Genomic DNA, 14,368 nt, shown 5'->3' with positions numbered 1-14,368 from the left:
CATAAGAGATGTTTATAACACTATTACTGAAGAAATGTACCTGTATAGTCTTTTGAATTTAATAATAATAATAAAATACATTTTTATTTAAAAAGCACTTTACATTTTAAAGAAAATCTCAAAGTGCTAGTTATTATATGCTAGTGCTAGTTAATATTTTTTCATTTCATTACATTGTTAGAGCATAAGAAATGGAATAGTTTTATATATATATATATATATATATATATATATATATATATATATATATATATATATATATATATATATATATATATATATATAAATAATTCATATGTCATGCTATGTCCTCTATAGCAGTTGTTTAAAATAAAATAAAATAAAATAAAATAAAATACCATGAGATGACATGTATAGGCAAAAACAATGAGATTTTTTTTTTAAATTCACCGATCAATTTTCAGGTTTTAGGATTTTGTTTTTACCAGACTTTCTTTAAAGGTGATTCTCAACGATGTTATTAAAGACATAAAGGAATAATTGATATACAATTTTACTTTATGCAATTTGTGGGTATAATGGCCATACATGGGTTTTCCCATTCAAGGCAATGTCTCAATACACGGGATCTAATGTGTTCTTGGAGCAAAATTTAATGAAAAGAGAAATGTAATAATGGGAGTAATGAAAATATCATTATCGGTGGTCTGATTTTCCACATAGCGTCTGTCGTTGCTATGCAACCATGCAGCTTTTTTTGGGGGGGGGTGCATTTGTTCTCCATCGTGGATGTATTTTCCTGTCACTCCATCATTTATGTGTTACTTTTGACAAATTATATTACAGAGAGTAATTTAAGCAACACTTTTATCCTTTTTTATGAGTGATTGTGTGTGTGTGTGTGTGTGTGTGTGTGTTTACTCCATCAAGGATGTATTGTGGTATTGCCCCTTCAGTTTGTGTGTTTTCTGCATTGTAACTGAATTTTTGTTGACAAATTAGGCCCCACTGTACATTAGGTGGCCTTAACTACTATGTAGCCAGCAGCCATATCACCCTGTAGCTCAAGACTGGTTTCCCACTGAAGCTAAGCAGGGCTGAGCCTGGCCAGTACCTGGATGAGACCAACTGGGAAAACCAGGTAGCTGCGGGTAAACGTGTTAGTAAGGCCAGAAGGGGGGCTCACCCTGTGGTCTGTGTGGGTCCTAATACCCCAGTATAGTGATAGTGATGCTAAAAAAGAGCACCATCCTTCGGATGAGACGTTAAACTGAGGAACTGACTCTCTGTGGTCATTCAAAATCCCATAATGTCCTTCAGAAAAAGAGTAAGGGGTGTAACCCTGGAATCCTGGCCAAATTTTGGACATTGGCCCACTGCCAATCATGGCCTCCTAATCATCCCCATATAAGTTGTGCTTCATCCACACCCTTATCTCATCCAGACAGGCAGTGAGTGTTGAAGACATCGATCAGGGGTGTCCTACCCTGCTCCTGGAGAGCTACTAGCCTACAGATTTCAGTTCCAGCACTGCTCCAACACACCTGTCTGTAATTAGCTAGCACCCTGATTATTATAATTAGCTGGTTCAGGTGTGTTTGATTCAGGTTAGAGCTAAAATCTGCCGGAAGGTAGTTCTCCAGGACCAGGGTTGCACACCCCTGACGTAGATGATGTTGGTGAAATTACAGAGGTGTGTGTTTCTGATTTCATGTACAGTTGTGTGTCATCGGCATAGCAGTGAAATGAGACTCCATAGCGGCTAATGACGTGGCCAAGGGGGATGATGTAAATGATGAAGAGAATGGGGCCACGGACTGACCCCTGAGGGATCCCGCAGGTAACTGTGTGTTGTCGGGACCTTGCACTTCCAAGTGAGATGTACTCTGATCTGTTAGTGAGGTACGATTTAAACCAGTTAAAGCAGTGCCCGTGAGTCCATATATATATATATATATATATATATATATATATATATATATATATATATATATATATATATATATATATATATATATATATATATATTTTTTTTTTTTTTGAACAAATCTCAAAGTGCTACAGTTAAGATCATTTAAAATTGGGAAAATGCAAATAGATTTAATTGCTAAAAGACATAAGCTCTCCCAAAAATAAATGTTTTAAGTCTTTTTTTAAAAGTCTCAAGAGCTTGAGGTGTCCTCAGATGGTTGGGTAGGGCATTCCAAATCCGAGGAGCGGCAGAACATATATATATAATGTGACAGAGCGACTGCCTCTACCACATCAGTACCACCCCGTCCTTGAAAGTGTCGCCCTTCACCAGGTTCCCGACTGGTGTGGGTGAAAGAGAGAGGAGGGAAGCTGAAATTACTGAGAAATGGCTGTGAGTGATGAGGCACACCTGATTATCTTGAAGCCTCATCACCGCCACTGTTAAATGCTGAGCGTGGCTCTCTCCAGGAGGCCAGCCTCTCCCCTTGTGCATGCACGTTGGTGTCCTCGTAGTTCCAGGAAGGGAGCGCGGAGGGACTCCCCTGCCGTCCAGAATGGAAGTGCACACGTAACGCCGTTGACGGGCTAGTATGCCGGGCTGCTCTTCCCCTCGATATCCGCTGCTGAAGAGGACGAGCCGCCGCGTCAAAGCCGCAGCCCCTCAAAGCCTCGGACCAGGGAGAAGCGTGTGCGACCGCCGGACCCCGCCCCTTTCCGGGACCAGTTCCTGTTGCATCGAGGATACCAGATCCCCTGTTGTGTTTGTCAATTCCCCATTTGTGAACAACTTATGTTTGTTTATGCGAATAAATGCCTCTTCGTGGGCTGACGCCTCACCCACTGTGTCTGTCGTGTGCTCCTCCCGTCACACTGGTAGAGAATGCGGGCAGGCGGAGCTTAGACAGCGTACCAGCTGATGACGTCATTCCCCTTACGCTTGCGGAAGTCTTGGAACCCCGAACTGGGACAAAGAAACAATGGATACAGCCTCCCAACCACACGAGGGTAAGTGATGTTCCGTTTATTATCATTTACCCTGTGGTTGGTTGAGGCTCTCAACTAATACCAGTTCATTTCTGTCTGTTCCGTGCGCGGAGAGGGGGAGTGCCCGAAGCGTTATGCTGGAACCGCCTACTCCGACCGTTTGGGGCCTGGTTGAGGAAGTAGCACTCCCGTGTGGGCGGCAGCATTACCACGGGGATGACGCTTAGGGGAGGGGAATGTAACGGAGCGACTACCTCTCCCACATGATCAGCGCCACCCCGTCCTTGAAAGTGCCGCCCTTCACCAGGTTCCCGACTGGTGTGGGTGATAGAGACCAGTTCCTGTTGCACCGAAGATACAACATCCCCTGTTGTGTTTGTCAATTCCCCGTTTGTGAACAACTTATGTTTGTTTATGTGAATAAATGCCTCTTCGAGCGCTGACGCCACACCCACTGTGTCTGTCGTGTGCTCCTCCCGTCACAATATATATATATATATATATATATATATATATACACACCGTAATTCCTCAAATAAAGACCGGGGCCTTTATTTACCTGAACTGCCGATGGGAACCAGCTTTTATTTGAAGCAGGCTTTTATTAGGGGCAGGCCTGTATTTCTAATTCCATCTGTTTGAAAAAAAATGCTTTAAATTTGGGTCAGAATTACGGTAGCCTAATCGGTAATCACGAGTCAGTTTGAAAAATGTAAAATGTTTATTCCGCGCTTAATTTCTATATAGGCTGCGGTTGCTCGTGAGCCTCTAACCCAACGGATGACTCGGTGCTTTATTGTTGCACGTGAGGGAACAAAAGCTTCTTTAAGAATAGTTGTGTAGGCTTTAAGCACTTTTTATTTTAATATATCTCTTTACATAAACATTATTTTCTACTTTAAAAAAACTATATACTTTAGGTATTTTTCTAACCAAACTAGTGACTTTTTCATCCCAACGGATGACTCGGTGCTTTATTGTAGCACGTGAGGGAAAAAGCTTCCTTCCACTTAAGATGCAAGTGAGGGAAAAAGCTTCCTCTTAAGAATAGTTGGTCACTTTTAAGCACTTTTTTAATAGCTTACAGTAGCCTATGTCTCTTTACATCATTTTTTATACTTAAAAACTATAATTTCGTTATTTTTATGACCCAACTAATTAGGCTACTCATCCATGCTTCCAATAGTTTGCATGCACTTTTCTCAATCCATCATGGAGATATAACATTTTGATTTTGTATATTGTTTTTTAAACGGTCGTTCGTGTAGCCTAGTTCATATGACCCCTTTACAATATTCCAACAATATAGTTTATTTTGTAGCCTATCTGTATTTTGAGCTAAATGCAGAGAAGAGGGTCGCATACCGGACGCAAAGCTCAGCACCATGCCATGTCTTTAAAATTCGAACACATTATTGTGCAGGGACACATCCATCTGCGCAGGGCCTGTTGAAGCTGGTGGTGTGCGGAGTCCCAGACCCTCTCGCTCTCTCTCTGAACCAGTAGTCAATCGCTGGAACATCCGGCGGCTCCCCTGACCAGGGGAACAACGGAGGTTGGTAATCGAGTACACACTGGAAGGGGGTGAGCCCAGTGGTGGGTTGCCGCAGGGAGTTCTGTGCGTACTCAGCCCAAACCAGGAACTAGTTCCAAGATTCCTGGTGGCTGTGACAGAAGGTACAGAAGAAACGACTAATCTCTTGGATCTTCCGTTCCATCTGCCCGTTCAACTGTGGGTGATATCCGGCTGAGAGGCTGATGGTCCTAGGAGTGAGAAGAAGGTTTTCCATACCGTGGAGATTAATTGCGGCCCTCTATCCATCATGATATCCTCAGAATCCCGTAATATCTGAAGATATGGTTGAAAAAAAGTTCAGAAGTCTCCATGGCTGTAGGCGATCCCTCTAAAGGAATCAGACAACATAATTTCAAGAATCTGTCAATAATCACCAAAATGCAGGTACAGATATCAGAAGCAGGGAGGTCGGTGATGAAGTCTATTCTTAGGTGTGACCGAGGTCTGTTGGGAACAAGCAGAGGATGGAGTTTACCGGTGGGAAGACTTGCACGTAACTTCTGATGTCAACTGCCATGTCCGGCCACTAGAAGTGCTCCTTTAGCAGCGTGAGGGTTTCATTGAGCCCAGGGTGGCCAGTGCCCATTGACGTGTGGGATGTGTGGATAAGAAGAGTGCCCCGTGTCCAGGTTTTGTAGAGAAAACCTGGCGGACAACCCGATGGAGTGTTGGTGGAGGCATTGGAGAAGAGCATGGTTTCTTCAGATCAGATGATGGGATTCACAAAGAGTTTTTCAGGCAAAACCGGCTCAGATTCTTCAGCATTTTCCTCTGGACTGTAGAGACATGATAAGGTGTCCGCCTTAATATTCTTTGGCCCACTACAATAGGATATGGTGAAATTAAAGCGGGTAAAGAACAATGCCAAATATGCCTGTCATGGGTTTAGTCATTTAGCGTCTCTAAAATATTCCAGATTATTGTGGTCAACCAGGAATGGGTGTTAAGCATCCTCCAACCAATGCCTCCACTCCTCAAGGGCCAACTTGATGGCTAGAAGCTCCCTGTTGCCGTTCTCATAGTTGACCTCCAACAGGTTGAGTTTGCAGGAGAAGGCACATGGATGAAGTCTACTGCTGCTGGGACAAATCCACTCCTGGAAATAATCCTGGAAATCCGGAGAAATCCTGGAATACGGAGGGGGCATCGACCAGTCCATATGGCAAGACAAGGTACTCGTAGTGTCCAGCAGGGATCACAAAGGCTGTCTTCCACTTGTCCCTCTCATGTCTCCGGATGAGGTTATACATGCTGCGGAGGTCCAATTTGGTGAAGACAGTGGCACTATGGAGATGTTCTAGCGCTGCTGGAAATAGAGGAAGTGGATATTACCGGGATCTTGTTTAGTGCTCTGAAGTCTATGCAAGGCCGCAAGCTTCTCTCCTTTTTTGCCATGAAGAAGAAGCTGGAAGCAGCAGGGGAAGTAGGCGGGCGGATGTAACCTTGCACTTATTGGTGTATTCCTCCATGGCATTGTCTTCCGGTAGGGACAGAGGGTAAATCCTCCCACGGGGCACTGACTCACCCGGAAGCAGATCAATGGCACATTGCCATGGTCGGTGTGGAGGCAGCTTGGAGGCTTGCTTGGGGCAGAAGACATCATTGAAGGGGGCATAACATGGAGGGATGTCCACTTAATGTTTCTCTACTGGGCTTTCGATGGATGTGACACAGACTGACAGTTCTTCAGAACATGGAGAGGATGGAACAGGGAACGCAGAGTTCAGCATTCAACAGTTCGTAAAGCAGCTGTTGCCCCACTTCCTCCAGAACTAGCAGAAGTTTTGTTCAGCGTGAAGGATGCCCACTTGAAGCTGTGCTGGGCCGACACTAAAACACACTTGTCTTCGGCTGAGGGGTTTTCCAGTTATTGAGTGGATCTGGTAGATGGATAGCGTTCAGTAAGTGTTAGACACGTGTTTTCCAGTTGCATAGGCTCGTTGGCTGGTTTTGGAGGGCTGACGGACTCTGGCAGGCGGAGGGATGGTGTTAATAGTGGCTGGCCCTGGTGCTCTTCGAGACACGACTGCATATGAGTGTCGAAGTGAATGGAGAGTTGTATGAAGCATTTAAGCCCGATGGAACCCTCATATGCAGCCTTGTATCCATAGTCGTAGATCCAATCCCTGTCAATAAGTGGTTAACAGAGACTGTTTGTTCCATCTACTGGTTACAGCAAGTGTTCTTAATTGAAGAGCATATTCATTCACAGTCACAGAGCCTTGTTTTAAATGGTACAATTGCTCACCAATCAATGAATCCCAGGCAGGTTTCCCGAAAACCTCTTTGAAGTGGGAGACGAAACTGGAAAGTAATGGGATTTTTCTAGGACCAAAGAGTTTCAGCCCAGCGAAGCACCTTGCCATTTAACTGAGAAATAATAAATGCTTCCTTAGTGTGGTCATTGGGGTACAGGTGCAGTTGCCTTTCCAGGACCAGCGAACGTTGCAGAATGAATCCGTTGCAATCCTCTGCCAAACCAGAGAAGGGAGCCAGTTTAGCCATGGGACTGGCTTACACAGTTGGTGAAGGAGAGGTGGCGGTGTTGACGGAGGTGATCGCTGGTGGAGGTGCTGGTGGATTTGTGTTAAGTACTCTGCGTAAAGTGTCCACAAGCTCTTGAAATGGATCCGGTGTGCTCATTCTGGTGTTAAGCGGTTATGGCCTGGTCTTCTGTTACAATACAGAAGGGACTGAGACACAGGGATGCAGGTAACGGATGTTTATTGAACAACCAGAAGAGTAGCAGTGCAGGTGAATGAGCATGGAATTTCCAGGTAACTGAAATTAATAACTGAGTGATACTGTACATTTGCAGATGTAGCGGGCTGGAGACTGACTGGAGCAGAAAGCAGAAAAGACACAGGAGAACTTTATGATTAATTAATAATTATGATGAACTTTATGATTATGCCATTTTATGAATAATTGAAATATATTTTCTTACATACATTTCCTTTAAAGTGTCTTCTGGGTCACTGTGCAGATCGCATCTCGAGCTACATCCACCACATAAACATGGGAAAGAGAGACTTGAGATGCTAACCGTGTCATCTGGGTCACTGTGCGTCAGCTCCAGAAGAAAGAAGAGCAGTGGTTCCTCCCACCCGTCCCGCACCAGCATCTCAACACTGGGCCAGGTGAGTCATTAAAAATGCAACAATTACATTTGTATGTATGGGATTAGGACATGATTTCTCTTCAACAAATATGCAATCATTTGACCTCCTGGTTACGGGTGGACACAACCAAAAACATTCAACTGATTACCCACTTCTTCTGGGATTTAAACGAGGTGCACTTCAGACATGTGCACCGTGTGCAGCTGGACCAGAGGAGGACAGACATGCTGTCTGGACATACAACCAGGTATGATCACACACCTTTACATTATTTTCCATTATATGTTTTTGTTCAAGTTTTTCCTTTTTGGCATGTAATTAATACATTTTTGTTTATTATTTTCATTATTTAGACAGATATGAATGATTTGAATATAACAACAAAAGTGCCAGATAAAACTGAAATGTTCATGGACAATCTTTTAGTTGAACGACTCAAGAAGGAACATGCCAGGCACCTTCGGAAAGCAAAGAAGAAATAGAAAAGGAGGATGAAAGCAACACACAGGCAGTTACCCTCCCAAGGCTGATCTGGAGGGGCAAGCAGATGATAAGAGTCGTCAGACAAATGGAATAATTGAATAAAAAAATAAATGAATGATGTTAGGAGGTTTATGTTGGAAAGTCAGTTTGAATGCTCCAATTATGAAATGTTCTATTTGCAAGAGAAGTTTGAATTAAAACATAGTATAACTTATAGTTCAAACGTGCCTTGCAACAAAGTGTGTTTTTCTTATGTTCTTGTTTATAAGTGTTAATGAGCTAAACATTTCTTTTTCAGTTTTCAGTTTAAATGTTTGCAGATTTCTAACCATGAAATATTAAAAGGGGAAGTTCAAACTGACTGTCAGCTATAATAAAAGTTGGGTGGTTTTGACGGAGGACTTAAGCCTTCGAGTGTCCGCAGCAAAGAAAGACAAAAGAAATATATGTAGGCTTGTTGCAAAAGTTGTGGTAGCCTTGGACAAATATTATGATTGCTTGAGTCCAAGACAAGTAGCTTAATTTATAAGGGATTACTATATGATGATGACAGTCATAACTTCTTAAGGCTGCGCCCTAGTATAAAAAGCTTAGTACATTGTCTTTAAGGGCTGTGCTTATGTTATTTTTGCCTTTTTAAATTATTGTCTTTATATTATTCTGAAACTTTTTAAGTAAAAACAGAAACCATTCTTTGGTTATTCGTATAAACTATTCAATTAAGTTTTAGATAATTTTTTCCTGGAAATATCTTTATTGGTTTTAGTTTAGATATTTGTATTAGCAACCAGCCCAGGACACCGAGATTGAGCTGGATTAAGGACACCGCCGATGACCCTAAAGCAACTCCTGACATCTTTAACCCACACGTGAGAACAATGTATGATTGTTATGAGTTATGGGGATGTTTAAGATGTTTTAGGATGTTACAGCAGTATAAAAAAACACAACAATCTCCAAAACCCTAATATCCTCTCTTGACAACCCTGGCTTTTCATTGAAGTCATGGTTGTATCATTTAAACAACATCTCCTCCAGTCTACACACAGAAATCCAGTTAACCACTGCAAGAGAGTCTTCATCGTCAACACTACCTACATGCAATGAAGGACCTAATGCCATTCTCAAAGCATAAGGGCCATCACCATGGTTATTTATGACTTCACAAGGCTCCAACATTTTAGTAAAGTTTCCAATCAACCAAAAGTCAACATTAGCCATTATGCGGGGAACTTTAACCTTTGGCAGGTAAGGCCACTTACAAATCTCCTTTAGACACAATGTTGTCAGAACGTACAGGCATTTGTTTCTCTGTGAGCATTTGTGGAAGCTGAATAAAAAGTCTCAGAACTTCCAGGATCCGGGAATACATGTGTCTGGATTATCTGATCTCCTGTACTGGCCTTGATTTGAACTGGTACGACAGAAAACAGACAGCCCTCTTTTTTCCCGGCCCCTGTATGACTACATGTCTCGGTTGATCCTAAAAACTTGCATACTTCTGACTCATTGAAGACTATATCTGAGTTGGCTGTATTTCTGTCAACATGGAGTACAGTAGGATATTGCTGACTGAATATATGACTCATGTGCCTAGCACTTAAGCAATCAATAAGCTCCTTCTCCTTTAGAAAGTCGATCTTTTCCCTATGCTTCTTCCTTTTGAATTGTAGACAGTGCTCCAATACGTGATGCTTAGCACAACACACACATAAATGAATACCTTTAGAGCTGTCTGGTGGCAATTCTGTCCTCATATTCTTAGAGATTTCCCCCAATTCCATGAGTTTATAGTGACAAAGATGTTTTCTTTACCTCTGCCTTCTAGACATAGCTTTGGTCAGCCTTGTGCTAGTTGGCAAGTCTCTAATGTTATATGCAACTGTTCTCTACCTCTCTCTGAACTTAAAAGGTAATTAGACATAATTGCTCTCATATTGCTTGGCATATCAAACTCCTGAAGATATTGCAATTCCTCAGCGACGTTGCAACAGCCACGCAGAAAGAAAGCATAAGATTGCAAAGCATTGACATCCTCCCCTTTTATTGAAGACAAGGCTCTTTCTAAATAAGCAGTGGTGATCTTGTATTTATTGCCAGAGGCAGACAGTAGTGGAGTATTTTTACTTTTCACGTCATTTTATCTTTTAAGTATATCGGTGTTCTTCTTTGAAAAACTTCTACTTCACAACATTCCAAAACATAATATTGTAATTTTTACTGCACTGCGTTTCATATTGGATATCATTTAATACTTAATTACAATAAAAATGTAGTGCTGTATACTGTGGCGAGGTGAACGAGCGAGAGACATGGGAGGAGCGAGCGAGACCGGGGACGTGATTGCGAAAGAGCGTCACCTGCGAGCCACAGCGGTCTTGAGTTCTCTCATGAGGGAGCTCAGAGGCATTTAAGGACGAGCGACACCAGTGAAGGATGAGAGAGGACCAGGCCTGGATTTTACGTTGAGTTTTGTTTATGTTTTGTCATGTGTGTGCGGGCAGTCGTCCGTGAGGGGCTGCCCGCGTTACTTCCCGCGTTTTTGTTTATTTATTTTGAATTAAAAGTCTTTGAGTATTCGCCGGTTCCCGCCTCCTTCCTTCCCATCTATGAACTTTATTACATATACTTTTACTCAAGTAAAAGTAATTGAAATTTTACTTGAGATGTTTAATGTAATTAAGAGTTAAAGGTAAAAAAACAACAACTTTTATTTATAAAATGTAGTGCAGTAAAAATGACATTATTTATTATGCTTTGACATGTAGTGAAGTAAAAGTTTTCCAAAGAAAAACTCTGATAAAGTATATACTTAAAAAATGTACTTGAGTATAGAAAGTTAAAATACTCCACTATTGTCTGCTTCTGCATATGTGGTGGTTATAAGAAATGAATAAATAATAGTAAATAAATATGTAGTGATAAAATAAGGGAATATATTTCTCAAGTGTTTAGCAATAAGTGTTTTGGCTTTTCGGACGATTGATTGCTTTTCCCTTGTGAGTGTTTGCCTGCGGGGGGAGGGGGCGCGCTGCTTAAACAATACACAGACTCTGATGTTTGAAGCAGCAGCTCCGTGTCCTGAGTTTTATTTAAAGGGGGGGTGAAACACTCAGTTTCAGTCAGTGTCATGTCAATCTTGAGTACCTATAGAGTAGCATTGCATCCTGCATATCTCCGAAAAGTCTTTATTTTTTTTATAATTATATAAGAAAGATGCGCTGTTCCGAGTCTTTCCGAAAAAAGCAGAGCACGTGGGGGCGTATCGTGTGAGCGGAGCTAAATAATGACGTGTGCGCGCCGCTGCTATTGTGTTGAGTGCGTCGTAAAGCTGTGTCATCCCTAACAGCGGGAAAAAACTTTATTCAAAATAAAAATATGGCTTTTAATCAGATACAGCCATACATCTATGATCCGGAATCAGACCCAGAGGCTGCAGTTGAACAGGAGCAGCAGCAAAAACGACTAGAGCAGGACGTCTCTATGTGGTACAAGTTATACACTAACTATATAATATGCTTAGCGGCTTGTGTTATTTACATATTTATACTTGAATTATATCGTCGTATTTTTGTCTTTGAAGGTGTACATGTGGGAAGTGTACAAGTTCATCTGTCATGCGCGCTAGTTGTGCATTTTATGCTATTGATGGAGGCCATGTGGTGGGCGCAAATCTAATAAAATATGTATTGAATAATTAAGGCAATAAGTACAAGTTATAAATTGCAGTTGACTGTGAAGATGAGAGTTTGTACTAAAAAATGTATTAGAGACTAATTTTGGCTGAATTGAACGCATTGTGAGGGTTCATTCAAATGTAACAAAACGAGAAACATGTTGAATACATTATGTATATTATATGTTATAAATTAATTATTTTATATTACATATGTTAGTTTGTGGACAAAGTTTAGTCAATGGGAAAACTATGTAATCCCTTTTCTATATTGTACTTCTCTTAAAGTGATGCTCTGTCATTTATTGAAGTAAATATTCTTGAACCGGTTTAAATGACTGAAAAGAAAGAAAAAAAATACACAGACTCTGATCTTTGAACCAGCAGCTCCGTGTCCTGAGTTTTATTTAAAGCTACACTGTGTAACTTTTTTAGTTTATTCCTAGCTAAAAACACTTAGTTCTTTCAAAAATATGTGTGCTCATTAATGTATATTTACTTCTTTTAAGTAATAAAGTATTCTCGTAAGTTTATAATATGCCATTGAAAATACATACGGGTGAGGGGTTCGAATGCCGGTCGCCATGTTGCTCCGCCATCTTGAAAGTACAGTAGCCAAAGAGGGCAATACCCGTAAATTCAAGCTTCGCCTTTCTCGTTTTAACAGTCGATGGCACCGTGTCAAATGTGAAAAGAGGGATTGCCTTGTTATCTTGGACTAAATCGGCCACCGTAGGAGTTAAAACGAAATCACAATTGAGAGGAACAGAAACTAATGTTCACTGGATGGTCAAATAGCTTTACACCGCTAGATGGGGGGAAATATCACACAGTGGAGCTTTAAATTTATATATTTCCCCCTCCCCAGGGCAGTGAGGGGTACTACACATATTGCCAAAATCTTCCTGCAGTAGTTGCTTTCCCTTAAAGGGATACTTCACCGCGTTTTCATATTAAACTATGTTATTCCCTTAACTAAAACGAGTTGATACATAACTCTCTCGTCTCAGTGCGTGCACTTAATCTTTCTGACGCGCGATGACGTTCTGATAGCATTTAGCTTAGCCCACTAAGCCCAGTTCATTCACTATGGTACCAAACAGAGATCAAGTTAGAAGTACCAAACACCTCCCCCTATTTAAATACAGTTACACGAGTAGTTGAACGATCAAGTATGGTGACAAAATAAAACGTGGCGCGTTTCTAATCGGATTAAAAAGGAGAACTATAATGTATGGCGGATTAGCACTTCTGAGAGTACTTCGGCTTGGCGCAGTAAAAATTCCCAGCCAAAACATCTTCCCTCACATCTCCCTATTGACAGAAATGAGAGAGTGAGGGGGAGGTGTGAGGAAAGATAGCCTGACAAGCCAGACCCGCATCAAGATGTTTGGTCTGGAAACTCACCATTGGCAGCTCAATCCGAGGGGCGGATAAACGGTTGTCTTTCAAACTCCCTCTGCACGCGATAGGATAGCGCTACACCAACCAGAGCAACGAAGGTGAAACAGAGCTCGCTGACAGATTAAACATTCACTGTATCCGGTCGGCTAAACTCTGAACACATCTTCCCTTTTTAAGAATGACTTCAGTGCCTTTCTTTGTTCTTTTCTCAGAGAAAAGCTTAGCTCCAAGTCTTTCAGAGTCGCGGTCAGATCTGATTCGAAAGACCGCCGCCAGTTTCTGTGTTAACTAGAAGCACGCAAACGCAACTCGGCCGTCGTCATTATGGCCCCGCCCACCGACTCTATACATGTGTAACTGTATGCTAAATGCTATCAGATCATCACTGCGTGTCAGAGAGATTAAGTGCACGCACTGAGACGAGAGAGGTGTGTATCAACTCGTTTAAGTTAAGGGAATAACGTAGTTTAATATGAAAAGGCAGTGAAGTATCCCTTTAACATAGCCAAAGTCAGGGTTCATGTGTAGGCAACTACATACCAACTACCTTGGGATTGCAGGTCTATCTAGCCCTAGTGAACTGTTCAAAGTAATATAAGCAATCAACCACTACGGCGTGCATTCTCCTCCATGCTACAATATATTAAACATATTGAAAAGGATCTCCATCAAATAAAGGAATCTCTCTTGCTGGTAAAGATAAGCCACGTTGCTGTTTGACAAGAGCTGCTATTTTGTTTTACCTAGTGACAATGTCAGTATATGGACTCTCAATTTGTGAGAAATCAGATCAGATGAACCTTGTCCATGGTGAACTGAAATGTGCTGATAAATCCTATCAGATGCAAAATGTCTATGAGGTTGAACTGATGTGTCTCCTAGTGCATGCTGGGAATTTCACCTGTCTGAGTCCATACATTCCTGCCAAGGCTTCTGACGAATGTGCTTGTTACGGCACAGAAAAGAGGCACACACTGCTGGTACTTCATTTGCTGTTTTGCTACAACTAACAAGCTCAAAAACCTTTTCTTTTAGATTTTTGTTATGAAGTAAAAGGTAGGCCTTTTGATGGGAGTTACCTGAAAGTGAGAAGGAAAAACATGACATGTGGTTTAAGGCAAAAATAATTGCAAATAATGATTTTATATTTCTGAACTTAAAATGTGGGTATGTGTTGAAAATGGTGAA

Source organism: Pseudorasbora parva, chromosome 22 (genome assembly GCF_024679245.1).
Source record: "Pseudorasbora parva isolate DD20220531a chromosome 22, ASM2467924v1, whole genome shotgun sequence".
Lineage (NCBI taxonomy): Eukaryota > Metazoa > Chordata > Actinopteri > Cypriniformes > Gobionidae > Pseudorasbora > Pseudorasbora parva.
The sequence above is the reverse complement of the archived record's forward strand: the minus strand, read 5'-3'. Positions refer to the sequence as shown.